The sequence below is a fragment of the Micropterus dolomieu genome, linkage group LG03 (genome assembly GCF_021292245.1).
Source record: "Micropterus dolomieu isolate WLL.071019.BEF.003 ecotype Adirondacks linkage group LG03, ASM2129224v1, whole genome shotgun sequence".
Taxonomy (NCBI): Eukaryota; Metazoa; Chordata; class Actinopteri; order Centrarchiformes; family Centrarchidae; genus Micropterus; species Micropterus dolomieu.
Genome location: NC_060152.1, coordinates 9,706,560 through 9,727,042, shown reverse-complemented (window position 1 = coordinate 9,727,042; position 20,483 = coordinate 9,706,560). Strand labels below are relative to the sequence as shown.

The 20,483-nt window shown below is 38.5% G+C and overlaps 1 long non-coding RNA gene across 1 annotated transcript; it reads right to left on the bottom strand.

Moving 5' to 3' along the window:
• Positions 1–7,463: 7,463 nt before the first annotated feature.
• On the bottom strand, positions 7,464–8,830 carry LOC123967779. The gene is made up of 2 exons (XR_006824340.1): positions 8,785–8,830; positions 7,464–7,721 (listed from the first exon to the last, which is right to left on the bottom strand). It is a non-coding gene; the product is annotated as an uncharacterized LOC123967779 (long non-coding RNA).
• Between the last annotated feature and the right edge of the window lie 11,653 nt (positions 8,831–20,483).

The following is a 20,483-nucleotide window of genomic DNA, read 5'->3' as shown; positions in this document are numbered from 1 at the left end:
GTCACGCACGTTTTATTCTTGAACACTGCTAGAAATAGGAAATTAAGCTAAGGTTAAATTGCTTCTGCCACATAATTGACCCTTCGCCCCCCACGCCCCCCTTAGTTACAGTTGCTAAGTCTGGCAAAGTTTCGGACCTGACGGGCTTTTAGCATGGCGCTGCCACTGTTTGTTACTGCACTCCCAGAGAAATATTGTCTATTTTTTTGGAAAAAACGATCTCAGAAAGACGCAGACAGTTAAGACATACATTTGAAGGTTGTATTCAGGCTGTCAAACAGACTCAAACTGACATGAAAAAAATGATGATAGAAGCTAAAGTCTACCGATCAAAGAGTAAAAGTGAACCACTGTATTACCTGACTACTGAGAAAGAGGAAAACGATATTAAGGATCAACATTGTTCCTGTACAGCTTGGCCGGTTTCTATTCACTATTACAGTTATTAAAAAGCAGAACAGTCGGGCTTTATAACATTACATTCAGTAGTAAGTTAGCTAGCTAGTTAACTAACTAACATTTCATTAGGAACAATCCACAGCCTACATTATTCTCTATTTGTTTTAGGTTTTGGAAAGAGAATAAATTGTACTTCTCCTTTCTACCTCTGGGTAGTGATTGTAATTATTGCAAGTGACCCAGGAGCAGTGTTTGACCATATCTTGGAAAAATACGGCAAAAGAAAGCTAGACTCCTTTTGCATTAGAGTCAGTGGAGCGCAGCCATGAAAGTGTCGGACCTCAGTTAGAGCGAGGCCTATACTGTGCTGTGATTGGCCAGCCCCATGTGCAGGGCGTGGCTTAGCGAAGGGTCAATTAAGGCATGCATGCAGGGCTTGAAATTAATCACAAAAATGAGGCTGAAGCACTATATAAAAAAATATTAATTAATGAGGAGCTTTAAGTTGAATGATAAAGCATGATTAAAAGGGAACAGTGATAAGATTTAATTGAATGATTAATAAGCATCTTGTAAGTTTATAAAAGAATTTACTGCTATGTCTTAAGTACATTTAATAGCAATAAATTATTTTGCTTCAAATTTCAATCTGGTGTCTTCTTTAAGTTTGTATTTGACAGAATACCTTATTATCTCAATATGTTTACGTTACATAAAAAGGCAAGTTATTATCTCATTTGATTACGGTAAAAAATCTTTGGCCGGTGGATTTTTTTCATTTACCAGTACCATTAGCAGGTGAGCCAAAAAGTTAATTTCCAACTCTGCAGGCATACACATCTCAACACTGTACTTCAGACCCACATGATTGATGGGAATCTGAAAAATAATTATCCATCACTTAAGATTACATACAGACTGCTTAAGAAACAATGCATGTGAAGCCAACCGTGCCTAGGAGCTACTTGCTATGTAACTGACTAACAATCACAGATTCTCATACCTGTTGTCACTCTACGAGTCACTTCAGTAGATAAATTGGTAAGTGCTTATCATCAGGGAACAGTATTAGAATTTGATTTGTTTATCCCGGTATAATTAAGTGTCTCTCAGCCCAAGGCAGCATTTCATCAAAAGTAAAAGACTCATGTCATGTCTTAAGCTCAATTAGGCAGCTAGCAGTGTCATGAATCCCCACCAGCAACAAAAGTGTGCACACTGTGCTGTAATGTACATGGTGAGTGTGAAGATGGCCTTTAAATGTGGGTGAGTGAGGAAGCTCAGGGAGAGATCTGCACTGTTGTGGGCATTTCTTGAAGTACCATGTGCAACAAAGTGATAGAAGCACAACAGCCAACTAACACTTAGCCCAACCACCCATTAAATACTCTCCCAGCACTAATTAGGGTGGACTACACCATCAGTGGGAGAGGTCACTACCCACATATAAACACTGTATTTGGCCAAATTAATATCTACACACACATACAATCCAGTTAATTTATCGATAAATAAAAATAATATCTGTACAATATGGTGGTTTTAGCAAACACATACAGAAAAGGCACATAACCCCCACTCCTCTGCCTGTCAAACGTAGAACCATGACCACAAGATGATACTACAATAGTCAAGAGTCTACTATATTACACCCAAGATAGAAAGAAATCAATTATCAAGGCATAGAAGCTCAGCTGTAAATAGATACCCTAAAATGTTAACAAGGGACTTGTGGGACAAACCACTGACACTTATGTCTATCAATTGGATGCAGGAATTTTTAATTCTACTTAATGAGGGTAACATCAAGGGTTATTGTAAACAGAACAATGAATTTAATTTTTAATCATAGTTTATGTAATTACAGTACTTCAGCACACTTAAGATTTTTCTTTTTCTTCCATTTAAAATGTTTTCTTCAGTCTAAAGAAGTTCAAATAGACCGTTATCTCAACTTGAACGTTTATTGGAGTCTGCAATATTAAGAACAGTCAATTGCTGGTACACCAATATTAAATCAAACACTCTATAAAGATTACAGAGACACAGCGGGTACTGAAGCAGAAAACAGTGGTCGACATTATGGTCAGCAGTCAAATGGAGCATATAATTGCTTAATTGACTCTGTTAAATATAATTTCAGACTGTCCAGATAAAGCCATCCTAGAAACTGTATTTTGGGAACCACTGTGCTAATACTTAGTAGTGGTGTATGTACATGACAGTGTTCTACCTTTCTAATGTGCAGTTTTATTTTGATATGAGACACCTGCAGAATACTGGTATATTTATCTTAACGTCCTGCCTTTCTTTGTCGGTTTAGGTCTGTGTAATTAGAGGTAGTTGAAATCTATAATTAGTTAATCATACTAGTTAAACTAGATCATTTCTCAGTGCGGTCCTGATTCAAACACATTATGTTTATTAGGGTAAATTATTCATATGATATGATGAACGTGACCCCTGAAACTGAGTTGACACAATCTTCTACTTGAGTTATGGGAACTTGAGAAACGCTCTGTGGACTTGCGATTGTACAGTGTTTTTACAGAGTGTAGGTTCTTCCCTCACAAATGATCTTTAGTATAGACACCGGCTTGCATATACCACTTTAACCAGACATGGTTAATTTTGGCATGTCATCAAGTTACTCATGGAATAATAAGCTTAGTTAATAAAGTTAATAAGCTGATGTGACCTGACCTGCCGCCAGCAACGTTTGTCGTTTTAATCTGTGAAAGCAACAGTCAGCAGCAGATAAACATGGGATGCCGCCACCTGAATGGTTTGGACTTGCTTAACAGCATCTGAGTTTAGCGTTGTATATTTCTAAGTTTCGTGTCTGAACTCAGTGGTGCGCCCAAATCATTTTTCACATTTACATAATTTTCACTTTGATATGCAGCAAAACTCTGCACTGTAGAGCCAACTGTGGCAAAGGAGAGCAGTGCTGCAACACTAACAGGGTGAGGTGGACAAACACAGTAGAGTAGCCTTTATTTTAGCTGCTACTGATCCACTAAAATATGCCCACATTGTGCCTGGTACCGATCCTTATGAGTGGCTCGAGACATCTCTAGTCAAGAGTCTGCAGGAGTGGATCTTTGAGCTAAATGCTAACATCAACATTTCAACATTGTCACCTTCTTAGTTTAGTGTTTTAGCATATTAACATTTGCTAATTAGCACTATATACCAAGTACCGCTGAGGATGGTAGACACCTCATTACTTTATGATGCACTTTGACCTGATGATGGCGCTAGATGAAAAGTTAAGTTATCACTTAAGTTTTTACAATTCATCCCAAGGGGAACATAAATGTCGGTACCAAATTTCATGACAATCCATCTAGTAGTTATTGAGACATTTTAGTCAAAACACATGGAGGCACTAGAGGGAAAAGTCAGGGGAACACTTACATCATTATGATATGTCCTCTGTGAACCAAGTCTTTTCAACATTTTGTTACAATCCATTCTGTGGATAACGAGATGTTTCACCAGACAAGTAACCATTTTGACAAGATGATAGCCCTAGAAGAAAAGCCAGGGGATCACCAAATTCAGTAGATTCTTTAAGTAACTTGAATATGATAAATTGGCTAAAAATCATATTTTTTACCTTGATGTTTAATATGAGCCTGAGCTGAAGGGAATATTTTAACTTACCTGAAATAAAAGGAGCATTATGAGCTGTAGAATTGCGCTTAATTTGTTTTTTGGTTGAGTATTCCAATATAAATCCATACGTGCTATTAGTCAAAGTCACTGTGCTCATTTGATTACTCCTGTGTGACAGATGGGGCTTCTGTAATAAACAGGAGCTATTATTTATGGAAATGACTTCACGGGCAATTAGCAAGATGTGAGCGTGGGCTGATAGTCATCAAAATAATTTTATTTTCTGATTCAGAGTAAACAATAATGTTTTTTGCCTTCCTCCAAGAAAGACGTGAACTTGAAGTGTCATTGCAGGCTCTATGCAGACATCATGCATAATCAGACTTGTATATTGTTGGTGACTATGTATTTCAAGTTCTCTGTAGATATTATGTCCAACTGCACATCCATTTCTGACCCAAAGGCCTGGAATATTATTCAGGTACTTCACAGCTTATCAAGACGTAGATGTAGGCTAAAGGGGTGGGCATTTCAACAGATAAAGGAAAATTGGAACATTAAAAATTATAATAGAGAAGGATTTGATGATAATTTGCTTTTGGCTGTAAAGTCCAGCTTATGTCTTCTCTGGATATCCAGTTGAAATAAATATTTCATGGTCACTGGTAGGTTCTGAGAAAATGTGGTTCGATGATCAGCATGAAAATCTCAATTTCAATGTCGAGTTTTCAGTATTGTATCTTAGGAAAACATTGACACATGTCTGCTGACTGTGCTCAGATTTCATCTTTGAATCCAACATGTCATTGTTCCTGTAATAGATCCAAAAGACAGCAAACTGCTGCACAAAAGCAATATTGCGAAAACAGCTGGACATCAGAATCTACATAGTATTGTAATGTCATCACAAGTCAGTGAGGCATGTGTCGTTGTTCCTCCGCTGGCATGTCATTTCTTTCTAAATGTGCTTTAGTGCAAGTGGACACAGCGTTGATCATTCATCTGCTTTGACTAGTCATATCAATAATTAAATCTGTGTAGCGTTATAAACCTCGTTTGTGAGGAGAACATTTGTTTGGAGAGACGCAGCCAGCTGGTAGCCTGTCAGTCTAAGTGAGAACATGTTTTAAACATACTGAGGACTTCAATCGCATCTAGTGTGGAGACTAACAGAGCCAAGTTGTCAGTCAACTGCAGTGTAAGTCTTATAATTACCATCTGCTTTTGCTAATGGAGTTTGGCTAAGATTAGGATATGCCTACTTGCAATTTACTGCCTAGTTTGAAATTCTTTTTTTCTAACTATTTTAAACCAAATTTTTTATTCAATACTCTTTTGTTTATCAGACATTCGCTCCTTGTAGGCTTTCAAGGGTTTATAATGTAGTTTCACCCTGGGTAGTATACAGCAGCCTTGGTCATCTTGACTTCAGTCAGTTATAATGGGTGACCAGTTTTTGTGGAGAAAAAAGTACAATTAACTAAGAGTAATTTGCATTCATATATCTGCCAATTATGTAAATGTTAAATAGATACATTTAGTCTATGAAATATCAGAAAATTGTGAAAAAATTCCCTCTACCATCCAAGGTGACATCTTCAAATATAGTTTTTTGTCCAAACAGTTCAAAGCCCAATGATATTTAATTTACAACAATATAAAACAGAACAAAGTTGCCTTACATGTGAGCTGTGCTGGATGTCTGATATTTTTGCTTGATTATTATGAATTATGAATTGAGTTTTAAAATAGTTGAGTAATTTTGAGTCAATCAACTAATTGCTGGATTAAAAATATACATTGAAACATCTCAAACCACTTCTTCAGCATAATCCACCTAACCTCTGTCCATCCGTATGCACAATATGTTTCAAACTTATATGCCACTTAATATAGTACAAAGGAGGGCAAGAGTGCCACACAAAGGAGGCTGGGGTGGGGTGTTATGTTTGCGAAATCTTAAGATGTAAAGCTAGTGCTTGCTGCTCAAACACAGGAGCACTTTCAGTGCAAGGCTCCCACAAAATTTCCCCAAAATTCCCCCAAAATGCACCACAGAGCGCCACAGGAAGTCATCAAACTTTATAACTCCTCCCTTTAAGTGTCTGACACTTAGTCAGTTATTAAACTAGACCTCATTACCTATTTTCTGTCCAATATTACCTGTTTAATAATTAATGTGCAATATTTCCCTGCTGCTATTTATTCACTTGTCAATAATTCTTAATGTAAATATTGTACATACCCATACACCTTTATATTTGTCTTTATTTTTTATATTTATACTATTATATTTATATACTCTTTATCTATCTACCTTTGACAAGTGCAACTGTGACAAAAGAATTTCCCCTCGGGGATCAATCAAGTATTTCTGATTTCTCCACAGCAAAGCAAAGAGGCCTATGTGAAATAAATGTGAAAAACAAAAACGAGCAACTTAAGCTTCGTCCTCCACAAGTTGTATGGTCTGCTAAAGCCATCTAAAGCCATCTAAATCCAGAGGTCAGCCATAATCATTTAAGAAGCATTGGGGGAAAAAATCACACCACAGCTGTGATTGCAGATCTGAAATAGGATAAACTCCCTGTTACACTCGGGCTGTTATGATAACGATCAAGTGATTACGCCAACATTAAAAACCTATAATGCCTGTTTGGTGGATGCCCAAGACAAGTTCATAATGTTTCTGTATTTTGCAGTGCTGATGGTCCCTCTGAGAATCCTCAGCCCACCATAGCAGTGTGTGAAATGGAAGCACACCCCAGTAATTTGGTAGCTCTAATTAATAAATTATATTACATTGCCAAAGCTACAAAGCAGACAAGCAATCAATTCAAGTTGAATGTATTGCTCCACTTCTAATACAGTAATCTTTCTCCAAATGTATTGTTACAACTTGAGTATAAAGAAGAAACAATTAGGGGGGAGAACTACTATATAATATAATCCTCTGTTAACATCCTTGCAGCACTTGCACATTGTAATATATTAGGCTAAAACAATTAGTTGATTAATCAACTAGTAAGTATTTTAATATTTATTTTATAATGTATCTATTGTTAGTCAGATTAAAAGCAAATATGCCAAATATGTCATGGTTGCAACCTCTTTTTGTTCTCTTAAATTATTGCACAATGAACATTTTTTGGGGGATATTGGTTGGACAATGGACCAAACCAGATTTGTAGACCAAAAAAATCATTGAATAAATTATCTGCAGATTAACTGAAGCACTTCTGACTTGAGGACAAATACAGTAGCACTGCTACAGGACCACTGCCACTACTGTAGTAGCATACTATTAAAACTCCTTTTTGTGACTGCAACTAATCACCTACAGTTGTTGTTTTTCTGGGGAGAATTGCCTATTAACAGCCACAAACTTTAAAATAGCTCATGGTCAGTCTGTTCCCTGGTTAAAAAAAACAACACACACCTAATTAGCCATTTCTCTGGTGTGTTTTTTTTATGGAGAGAGGGACAACAGGAATGGAGAGTCCTTGGAGAAGCATGGCGACATGATTAATGTAAATGTATTTCTTTCATCATACTGCCACAGCAGTGAGGGAGTGCAGACAGCTTGGAGGCTCAGCATGGGTTGGCGTGATGCCCACTGCCTGTGTCCCACACTGGGCATACTCAGTGTAGTCCTGGCACTGCCAACCAGGCCTCACACTTCCTGGAGGAATTTGGGCCCCCTGTAGTGGTAAAGACACACAGAGGAAAAAGGACAGACATGAGAATGTTTACCCTCCACAAAATATGTCTTCAAAAACTGAGAGTTCTCCTTTCCATGCCTTTATGAACCACCGTGGGGGATGCAGCTGTTCCAGTGTGAATGTGTCTGACTGTGAAGTAATGCAGTAAATAAGAGAAAAAACACTTTTTGTAAATCTAAAAACATGGAACACAGAGGAAGAGACAACATTTGGAGGAGGTTTCTAATGTGCGAAGAGGACCACACTCCTGAATGGTGTTGGCTTCATCGGTCGAGGAGGGCCGACTATTGTTTGGAGCAGAGATGAAAGGATTGGGGGATTTTTTTCCAGGAGCTCTCGCTTGAATTGTGTGTATTTAGTGTATATGGTCTGACATTGCCTGGGTAGACTACTACTACGACAAACTACGGCTTGTCTATGTAAACAGCTTTTGTATTCTTTCTAGCATCAAATTCCTAGGATCTCCAGTATCTGCAGTAGCGGTAGTACCCAATGTTTTGTGTACCTGTAGCCTACGGAAATGGCATGTAAGCGGGATGTGCCAAGTCCTAGCAATTCAGAGGCCAGCACAAGCAAGCAAGAAGCCTACAGTGGAAATGTGTTTGTGTTTAGGTGTGTATAAGGTGTGTGTCGGAAATCACAAAAATGTACGCTCAATGATATCAAGCCATGCCGATTGTTTTGGTTTTATAGTCAGAGGTATTGAGATTTCTGTCACTGAGCCCCTCTTTGGTGTCACCTCCATACAATTTAGAAAGAATGGCATTTCATTCATGGAGCTCAAAGGATCAAAAAATTAAACTGAACAACTCAACAGTGCCTTTATGCCAGTACAATGTACCACATACTCAGAATAATCCACAGTCCTGACTGTGAATACTGTCCACTATTTTTTTTACTTTTTAACCTCCACTGAAATGAACAAATGGAAATAAAGGCAATGTGTAAGATTGGCAAATCCAAAGTAAAATGGTTATTTAATAAATTTATATTAATACAGTACGGCAGCAAAAAGATGAAAGTATACATCTCAATGTTTCACCTGCTGTAGAGCTCCAAACAAATCCTGGCATCTTCACAGCTGTAAGTCTCCGCAGAGAGCATTAAGTGGTGTGTCACAGACGCTAGACCATGTTGACAAATGAATATTTATGACAGTGGGAACCATAACAATTAGCATTAGCTTTCATCAGGATTCTGGGTTAAATTACTCCACTTATGAGGCACCTCAAAGCCTTTGAACATTAAAACACTTAATTGACAACGAGGATGGGCCACTACAGAACAATCACACTGTAGAGACGACACAATCAGCAGGGTGCTTTAAAATAAAACTATTTATCACAGAGTATCACACATGTTGTCAAACTAAAATAATAACAGCCAACCCACTTTACATTAGTCACATACTGTAGAAACATTAACTCCAGGTACCCAGCCTGTAAAAAAGCTATCTCAAAGTATACCGTTTTGGCAAGAAATTATTGTATTTTATTGTTTCATACTAAAAGGAAATGGTTTAAGGTGTATTCTGAGAGTTCAGACTACAACTTTGGAAAGGTACTGCCAATTAAATGTGACAGACTGAGAAAAATGTTTTCCCCAAAATGTTTAGTTTTTGATTTCCAAGAATTTTCTGAGGCTGTCTAATCACCATCTGCTGTTTTCTTTTTTTTCTTATCCTAGCTGTAAGTTGCTCCTCTGTTTGTGCATTTCATCACGCTCAAAACTCAAGCCAAACTAACATATTTAAGTGGTAGGGGTGGAAATCTGGAACACAATCCTACTTAATCCCCCCCCCCTTAGAATCAAAAATACATTTCAAAGGGGGAAAGAATTAAGGATGCAATTGACTACAGCTGGAGCTTGTTAGCTGTCACACCTGATGTCTCGTCCGTGGCTGTTTCCTAGCCTGTGTAATTAATTTAGGCTACAAAAAGCAAATCTCCTTTTTTGTGAGTCTATTATTGTAGCACAAATGTGTAATTGTAACTAAGTATTAGATTGCCATCAATTTTTATCTTTCCAAATGGATAAATCCTTATGACTTATGTGACGCTCTGACTTTTCCTCTAGCACCACCATGAGATTCACATTTTTTTCTTTTGAATGAAAGGTCTCAATACATATTGGATGGATTACCATGTTATTTGGTACAGACATTCATAACCCCCTCAGGTGAATTGTAATAAGTTTGGTAATCCCATGGCTTGTTATTGAATGCCATCACCTAGTCAAAATATTAATTTCTCCAATCCTTTGGTTTATGGTCTTTGTGTTTAGTGTGAATTACATGATGAGAGGATGCTGACATGCTAAACTAAGATGTGGACATAGTAACACTGTACCTGCAGTCACCTCAAAGTAGAGGCTTACAGAGTCCCGCTAGCACGGCTTGACTTTTTACAACATTAAAGCTGAGCCTATAACGCTGCTCCATCTTGCTTTGTGTAGAAACCTCTGGTGTGACCTTCATGAAAAAAGCCTCAAGCATGAAGCTGCATCACAGTATGATGTGTTTATGGATATAATACTATGTATGCTGTCTACCTGTCGATTCTCAACCCTCCTACTTCTGACCCCTGAGCTGCCTGTGTTATTTTTAGAAGTATTAGCAGCTGATTATGCAGTTGTGTTCCCCTCTGGGTGCTAACAAGGTGTTGGGGAAGCAGATGAGGCCAGCCTGGCGGACCTTCAAGTGTTGGCAGTGCGGAGTAACACAGGATGTTCTGACAAGCACATACTGGAGCTACACAGTGCTCTGTTTGAGGGCTGAGGCATCTGTTCAGTGCACACATGGGTGAATATATGTACATAAACACACACTCGAAGACTTGACATAACAGCACACAGCCAGTCACGCCATGAACATAATGTGTAGAATCATTCTCTCACGTAGTCACTCAGCATTATAGAACAATTTGATAAAATATCCACCACCAAGATTCATGACTAGAAAGATGGGCTTCTAGCATTACTATTAATTAAAATTTGAATGCACAATTGAATCTGATTATTAAATAATCGTATGGCTGAACTAAATAGTATAATTCCCTTAAATCAGAATCTACACTGACCAAAATTATATTGCTCACATTCATCTTGAGCTGAACTCAAAGATCTTAGACTTTCTCTATGTACACAAGGCCTTTTTCTCTCATATTTTTCACAAATCTGCCAATCTGTTTTAGTGAGCACTTCTCCTTTGCCGAGATAATCCATCCACCTCACAGGTGTGGCATATTAAGATGCTAATCAGACAGCATGGGGATTGCACAGGTGTGCCTTAGGCTGGCCACAATAAAAGGCCACTCGAAAATGTGTGGTTTCACTGTATTGGGGTAGTACGGGGGGGTCCAGAAACCAGTCAGTATCTGGTGAGATCACCATTTGCCTCACGCAGTGCAACACATCTCCTTCGCATAGAGCTGATCAGGCTGTTGATTGTGGCCTGTGAAATGTTGGTACACTACTCTTCATTGGCTGTGCGAAGTTGCAGTCAGGTTGAGACCCCGATGAGGACGATGAGCATGCAGATGAGCTTCCCTGAGACGGTTCCTGACAGTTTGTGCAGAAATTCTTTGGTTATGCAAACCGATTGTTGCAGCAGCTGTCCGGGTGGCTGGTCTCAGACGATCTTGGAGGTGAAGATGCTACATGTGGAGATCCTGGGCTGGTGTGGTTACACGTGGTCTGTGGTTGTGAGGATGTACCACCCAATTCTCTGAAACGCCTTTGGAGACGGCTTATGGTAGAGAAATGAACATTCAATTCATGGTCAAAAGCTCTGGTGGGCATTCCTGTAGTCAGCAGGCCAATTGCAACATCTGTGGCATTGTGCTGTGTGATCAAAGTGCACATTTTCGAGTGGCCAGCCCTGTAAGGCACACCTCTGTAATAACCAAGCTGTCTGATCAGCATCTTGATATACCAAACCTGTGAGGTGGATGGATTATCTCGGCAAAGGAGAAATGCTCACTAACACAGATTTGTGAACAATATTTGAGAGAAATAGGCCTTCTGTGTACATAGAGAAAGTCTCAGATCTTTGAGTTCAGCTCCTGATGAATGGGGGCAAAAACAAGAGTGTTGTGTTTATAATTTTGTTCAGTGTAGTTAATAATCACAATAGTTTTGATAATCAGAAAATTCGATAATGGCAGGGGACAATGCAGCATTGCTTTCAATATCGCATGAATTTTGCAAATGTAGCGCTATCCAATCATCAGTCTGTGCTAATCAAATATATTAACCACTAGCAATAGACCAATTAATTGGTATGCCTGCCCTTATGAGGCCAATGGGGAAAAAATGTCTGTGGACACATCTGCAAGCAGCCTTATCAGTGTGGCTGCTGTGGAACCAGGTTAGCGCTCCCCCTTGTGAGTTTTGGGAAAGGTGGTTAAAAAGAGTTAGTTTTGAGCCCTAAATTTTACACAGTCACCATAGTCTTTTTTTAAATTGTTAACACAGTGTTAACATATCTAGTCTAAAACCATTACTGGCTAGCATTAAATATATATTTTTGTAGGGAATAATGCAGTTGAATTATGTCACTTCTGACCAACCGTACCCTGTTTTCCCTTAAACACCAGTCACGTTCTGAAGTCTATAGCATAACCCAATATATTTTTCTATTTCATTCATTCATAAAAAAATCCATCTTAAACAGGACGTTACTAGCCGAGATAACCATGTGTTTTAGATTGTATGGAATTATACATGTTTTTTTCATTGTTTTGATATCAGCCATTGGCTGGCCTGCTCTCTATATACTGTATCGGCATCGGCTATTGAAAAACATGTCAGTCGACCCCTATTAAACATTATTTTCTCAAACAGTCTGTCATAGTTAGAATATTACAGCCAAGTAATTCACTTTCCAGTGTAGAAAGGTATGTCATTCTGAATATATATGTATCTCTCCACTAACAAATGCATTTCATGTGTTCAAAACTATTTGTCTGCATCCATGAGAGCTATTTTAGTTTGTTCCAAAGCTACCCTCAGGCTGTCATTTCCCTGAAAACATAAAAATGGAATTCATGAATGAGTCCCTGAATAGAGATTAATGAAAGTAAATTCCATTTTCAGTTCAGTGCGCAGAACAAATTCATTCATATCTCTTTGTCCTTGGCTTTAGTTCAGTGTAAAGCTACAGTGTGCAGACAGGAGACAATAGAGAAATCACAATGAGAGAGGTTGGAAATTGTGCAACAATTAACTTTTGCTATGTTTCCTTCAGCATCCTTTTTCCAAGTTAAGTTCAGTGTTGACATGCAGTTTTAACATTGACATACTTGGGTGGAGTTTGAATAGCATCATCTGCCTTGTCTGTAGTCTGGTGAATCATAGTAGAACACAGTAGTAGATGTGAACCACAATTTTGATTTATTTATTTAATTTAAGTCACCTATTGAGGAAAAACAGCACACTTTTGCTGTTTCCAGACTGAAATGTGACAATTTGCTGCTTTTCTCTGTTTTGATACTGTCTGAAATTGAATGTTTTAAGGTCTTGAACGGTTAGTTGGACAAAATAATTAATTTCACCTTGAGCTTTGAAAAATGGCGCTGAGCAAATTTGGGCTTTTATGGATGGAGGTAGCTTGATATTTAAAGCCCCCCTTCAGCCAGTTTTAACTGCTGTTTTTTGTTTACGTTCTTTCTCAAACAGAGAATGGGGGTGTGGATAATAGTCAGATGTAATCAATTACCAGGGCAACCGGAAACTGACCTGTTTCTGAATGTTCGCTAATTATATGCTGCATAAACATCACTACACTCTAAGGTTTAGTACACTGTACTGGCAGGAGTATTACTTACCCATGATAGAAACTAATGTGCGAGTATCAGCTGCTGTCAATCAGAGTCGATGGTCCTACAAACCATACAACTTACAGGCAGGTTGTCTGCTGGGCCTAAGGCAGGCACATTATGAAGTCCATACCTTAGGTGTTGTGTCCTGAAGAATGGGGTATTTACACATTTTATATGGCCTCATTTGCCTGACAATAAAATTAATCACATTTTATGCGGTTGCAATCATAAATATAGGCTATTAAACTATTAATGTATTCTAATATTTATATATTGCAATTACCAAAAACACAAACACAAGACTGGAACTATTTAAAATATTAGTATAGCTACAGTGCCTGAGACAGGACAAAGATGTCATCTATGAGATAAAAGAGATTGGCATTCAAGAAATCTTTAGATAGATGTGTTAAGAAATTATATAAATTATGTAAAACCAAATGTTTTTTTGAATATTATTGTTACTTTTTCATTAATAAACAACAGACACATGAAGAAATGAAGTGCTACATGATGTCTCATACTCCTGTAATACATTATTTTAAGTCTTGGGAGGGTTGGCTCATCTGGACTAACAGTAAATGAAGGAATTCTAAAACACTATCACATCTAGTGCATCAAGTATGACCACTGACGGATGACAGGACAATGTAAGCCTCACTGTTTCTGCACCACAGTCCATTATAAACCACATAAAACATGAAGTTTATGAAGGCATTGGCTGGTGAGAATCAAGGCTCCTCTCACTTTGCTTAATTAGATAAGCAATCTGCAAATATTACCAAAATGTCTTTTGAATTTTTTGAAATACAACAGAAACACAAAGAAGTACTGACAGCCATAATTTCAGCTTGTGGTAAAACGGTGCAACGTTTTAATGGGCATTTAGCAAATTACATATTTGTGTGCACAGTGGGACGCAATATCCAATAACATTTTTTAAAGCAAATTCGGAAAGTATTTATTATTTGTCACTTGATAGGCACACGGTCTTGTTATATCTCACCATTAGCAGTAAAAAGAAATGCATGTTTTCCACCAGGGCAGTAAAATGTGAAGTTTAGCTGCTGATCTGAGCTTCCCTGCTGTTACCGTTTCATTACCAATAATATTCATCAGCTGTTTGGCTCAGGAAGGTAACAGCGCATTTCTGTCCACCTAACAAAGCCATAACAGAATGCTGGAGAAGAATTACATGAAGTTACAATCCAACTATATATTTTTTCAAAGTTTAGCTGGCTGATCTGAGCTTTGATGCTGGAAGCTGCCGTTTAATTGCCAATTAGCGATCAGGTGATTCTCACCAATGTAACTTACTAAGCCAAAAACAGAGCGCTGGAGAATAAACTAATCCAACTAACAATAAATGTTTTTCTACCAGTCAGTAAAAGTTTAGCTGGCTGAAGATTCCATGCTCTAAGCTAACATTACAGTTTTATTGCCAATTAATGTTACTGATCAGCTGATTGTCTCGCTAAGTAACCGGCAGCCTTCCATCTGGGAAAACCCACAACATCTGTGAGCTGTCTGTCCCGACTCCGTCTGTCTGTCGGCTCTCGTGCTAAATAACACGTGTGTGTGGTCCTTCAGTTGTCCAAATGTCACTTCTCTTCTTACTTCTAATATACCTGAAGAATAGTTACTCGGAGACTGTATATATCATCTTTGTACGTATTCAATCGTCGACACTACCGGAATTACACAAGCAGAAGAAGAACGCCGTGATAAAGAAACGCACTCTGTAGCGCTGTTTGTTCATTGACGGCTCCGGTAGAAACCATCCATCCATCCATCGTCAACCGCTTATCCTGCGTACAGGGTCGCGGGTGGAGCCAATCCCAGCTGTCATCGAGCGCAAGGTGGGGTACACCCTGGACAAGTCGCCAGTCCATCGCAGGGCCACACATAGACAAACAACCACTCACGCTCACACCAAAGGACAATTTAGGATCAACCAACCTAGTCCGCATGTCTTTGGACGGTAGGAGGAAGCCGGAGCACCCGGCACCCGGAGAGAACCCACGCAGACACGGGGAGAACATGCAAACTCCACAACCGTGCCGCCCTCCGGTAGAAACATGACGACTAAATACATCGATCTCCACAGCAGGGTTGCCCACGGTTATGTAGATATAAATGTGTCATTCTAAGGTAATAAAAATATAATGGTTCATTATGTAAGGTCTTTATACACCACTGAAAACATAGTTATGAATCTTATATTGCATTTCTGTCAATAGAGCCTCAGAAATATTACACACTGAACCTTTAAGTGACTTCTGGAGAGACATTTTTGACTGTCTCTCCAAACTATGTGGAGTTGAATATTCAGCCAGATTGTAAATTGGCTATTTTTGGTTGTTCTGACAATACAAGGGCCCTTCCTTCCCATCAAAAGCAGATTATTAGAACAGGTATGGTTTCAGCAAAGAAATTAATATTACTGGACTGAAAGTCTCCACTGTCCCCATGTTTCAGGAAGTGGCATAATGAAATGCTTTCGATGGCTAAGATGGAACAGATTCGTTTTAACTCACAAAAGTACTTATTGAAGGTCTGGAAACCTTTTTTGATGTGGCTTGATGAGACTTAAATGACGTATAACTAATGGAATTACTATATCATACGTCACCACCCCGCTTTAGCAACTAAGCAACTTTTGCAACTTTGAGCAGAAAATTAAGCTAGTTGTCAAAAAATATTTGGCGAACTATGTGGGTAATCAACATTGTAAGGAAATGACTCAGACAAATATGAAATATCATAGAAATGTCAAAATACACTGGAGGGGGGCTTTAATGTACAGACATGAGTGATATCATTATTCTAACTCAAGACAGTGTATAAGAGTATTTCCCAAAATGTCAAACTATTCCTTCATTAGTTTTTGGTAATCCAGTCATAGTTCAGAAAGTATGCAGTAAAAATTCCGTTTCTTTCCTATCGAAAACTGACCAAGAAAAGTGCATTTATTCTACAAGATATGTTTCTGTGCCCAATTACTCAGGTACCTCACCATCAGTTATACAGAGTAACAAGGCAAGAACTATCCTGCAAATCCTCCCTTATTGTCTCCCTTTCCTTCCTTTTTACCAGCAACCCTGAGAGAAAATAACTATGTTTAACAAACCATGAAAGTGCGCTGACAAGACCTGAGAGGGAGGAAAAGAACAGAAGCAGGGGGGAGACAGGAGTTTAAAATTAAGTCTTAATTTGAAGGGCCTCATTCCACAAAATGAGAAGTTCAGTACCCAAAAAAAATTACAAAATTGCTTCAGGCATGAGATGTCCAACTTGCTAAATCATTCACTAACTCAAAACTTTTCCTTGTCAGATAGTGACATTTCAGGTGAGATTTGTTTGTTTTCTTTATTTGAAGAACTGCGTGAGATGACATTGTTGTCCCAGAATACATCTAAGGGATTTTGAAGCAAACTCCTTGATTTTACCCAAAGGTGGTGATAGGTGGGTTTAGGATAGAGGATAAGTAGACTGAACCTGCCACTTCACTGTTTTTTTTTTTCATCAGAGAAGACAAAGAAAAGTTGGCTTCTATCTTTATTATCTCCGTTCCGTTTTTTTCCTTTCCCAATGTCAGATATGTTGTATGTCACAGAAAATGTACATTTTAAAGGTAGATTTAGATATCCTGTGTTCATACCTAGTTTAGTACCCATCAATCAACTGTAGCCCCTAATTAATATAAATCATAGTCACATTCTCACTGTATGCTTTATAACTGAACTCGACAGAAGAGTCAAGTGACAAGATAATGTCTAGGTTAACAATGCATTATACTTAAAACTGAAAATGTGCAACTGAAATATTTGAAATAGTTTAAACTTTTAATTATTTAATTAATTATTTGTTAATTATTTGCATTGTTGTGTTACTGAGTTGAAATGTAAGCCTTGAAACAAGCTGATGTGTAATTATCGCTTAGAACAGCTGACATATTTGTTGATTTATAAGTACTGAAAGCAGTTAAGGTCACATTTACTGAAAATGAGATGAAACTGAACTGAAGGCATATACTGTATAAAAGAAGTGGACCTAGCCATCGTCACATCATTCATTGTTTTGTGGACTACCGTTTTGAAGCCTTGAGTTTGGTTGCCATTTTGGGTTTTTTTTGGAGCCAGAGGTGACTCTATTTGGACGAGAGGGTTGAGCTAGCTAGTTGGGTTAACAAAGATGCAACTTTAATTCACGTTAACTGTGATATTAATTGTGATACTAATTTTGGCTTGCAATAACTGGTTCAAAACAAAATATGCTCACAGTAAAAAATAAACAGCAGACTTCTTAAGAGTGTCTTTTAGTTCAACTGAACAATAAATATTTAGGCTTCGAAAATGTTAACTTTCATGAACTGAAAACACTACGGGTGATGTGAATAGTTAAAGATTCGATGATTTGCTAGAAGGAGCCTGATTTGACTCCCATTCTCACGGTCGAATCTTCACAGAGCCGTTATGAAACGAGAATCATGCCATTTTGGCTATATGGGGGCTCAGTGTCTGATTTTACATAGAACTGCTGGTTTCTCGCAATAAGTTAATATAAAGCGTATTATGATATAAATATCAACATATAATGCTGTAAATGCGTGTGTGGTAGAATAGGGAGAGAGACAGAGGGCCAGCAGCTCCGGTGTTGTGCCGTGAACTTTGCGGGAATCATAAATCACCAATGACGAACCACACAGAGAATATTATATTGTTTTTAAACAGTACTTGGAATAGACCTGAGAGGAACCACGCTGTGCATGCAATTGTTGGCAAGTTGGTGGACATGCACAACTCTGCACAAGGCCGGTTTGTTATTTCACCATTTTAATTATACGTCATTCTCCTCCTTATTTAAGTGTCACTCACTAATTGAATCTGCCTCCTTCAGTTCTCTTCACACTCACAGACCTAATGTACCTCTGCTGCAAACAAGTCAGCGTGCCCCGCCTTTTTCCGTCTCTCCCTGGTAACTTTCTCCATCAGTAGTAGGTTAAGTTGTTAAAAGTTGCGACTTGTAACGTAACGACTCCATGTTTCTCTGAAAAATGCTACAATGTGTCGCCAAATATACCTGGGCGGCCCGCCGAAGTAAAGTGCATGTGTGGGAAACACTGACCGAACCGTTGTTTTTCACAAGCCAGGTCTTCAGCAGTCTTTCCTTCCATTCTTGTTAGAGACTTTGTAAGTAGACTGCTGCGTGCAGATGCACAGGGAGGGGCGGGGCTGTGCGGTGAGGAAGAGAGAGGAGCAAACACTGGCAGGACTTTACGAAACATTAAGTAACTCGACAACAAACTATATCGGTATAAACTGTATTGTCTAATTTTAAATCTCTTTTGAAATTATATCGGTATGTACTTTATACCGATATGCCGCCCAGCCCTAGCAATCAGGCTTCTTTTTGCAACCAGAATAGTCGCCCCCTGCTGGCCATTAGAAGAATGCAGGTTTAAGGCACATTGGCTTCACGTTTCAGGACCGGAACTGCATTTGTAGGGCCCTTGTTTTCTGTGATACTGCCAGCTAACTATGTTACTCTTGACAGCCCCCGAAGCCAATTACCCTTACCCTAACCATCACAGGGTGTGTGCCTAAACCTAAGTGGCTATTTTCAGCTGTCATGACTGTCGCGTTGCTGTGCATTACCCCTACCAATCCACTAGATGGCGCTGTCGCAAAAGAACTACGGTCCTAGAACTGTGGTCCCGGTACTGCAGCTATATAATATTGCTTTTCAGACCCAGAGGTTGACTGAAAGTTTTGAAACTGAGAAAAAAAAGTAAAAGACGAAAGCAGTTGAAATATTATTTGACACATAATAGGTAGCAGATGAAGTGTAAACAATGAAAGTAGCTGAACTGTAAGTTTAAGAGTAAGAGATGCAGTTGAAATATCAGTTGGTGTGTAAGTCTTGGATGCAGTTTACATTTCACTTAAAGTAGTAGAGCTGAAGACAGTTCAAGTGTGTGCACTGTAGGGGTGAAATGTCAGTTGGTAAGTAAGCAAAGCTGGTTTGTATCTTTCTCTGATGTCACACTGGTGTTGTCCTTTCTTAATGCCCCCCCCCCGATTTACATACATGGGGGGGGGGGGGGGGGGGGGGCAAATATTAGAAACACCTTTTAATAATGGTAATCAGTCGGATGATGGACAAAACGTCTTCTTGAGTTTAACCTTCCTTGGATCCCTTTCAATAATGCGCTCCAGTACAATACTGCTGAGAGGTCACCCACCCACTATGACCTCAATAATACACATAAAGTAGAATGTATTTCTGACAATGTCAACAAAAACTGAAAATGGATCAGCTTAATGGACGAGCTGTAAATTGGATTGCATTAGACTACAGCTGTACCTAATGAAATTACTAATGAGTGTATATGAGAGAGAGAGAGAGAGAGAGAGATATTTTTATTTATTTATTTCCCCATAGTGCAGGCTACATGTTTGTATGCTCACTTCTGAAAATGTGCAACTGAAATATGTTTTCTCCAACTTTAGCTTAATGTATTGAGTCTTACTACTTATGGAACAAGTTAAAATGTTAATCCTTTACTTAACAAATGTTGTATAGATATGTATAAGAGCTCCCGGTGAAGGACTTAAGTGGTTAAGGTGTCAGCTGAATCACTGAAAGGGTTGAATGTATGATGTTATCACTGAAATGAGGTGATGTGTCAGTTGAAGTGAAATAGAGTATATAAAGAGTATGATAAGAAAGCAGTTGAAATGTTGGTTGATATGGAAGTGGTGGAAATAGGAAAATGTTGAAGTAAAAGAGCTGAAGACGGTGAAATTGACAGTTGAAATGAAGAATAGTAAGCAAAGCTACTCGGTGTGAATCTCTTGTCACACTGGCATTTTCCTTTTACAATGTATTTTTTATTAAATGAGCATTATGGCTACGGTCT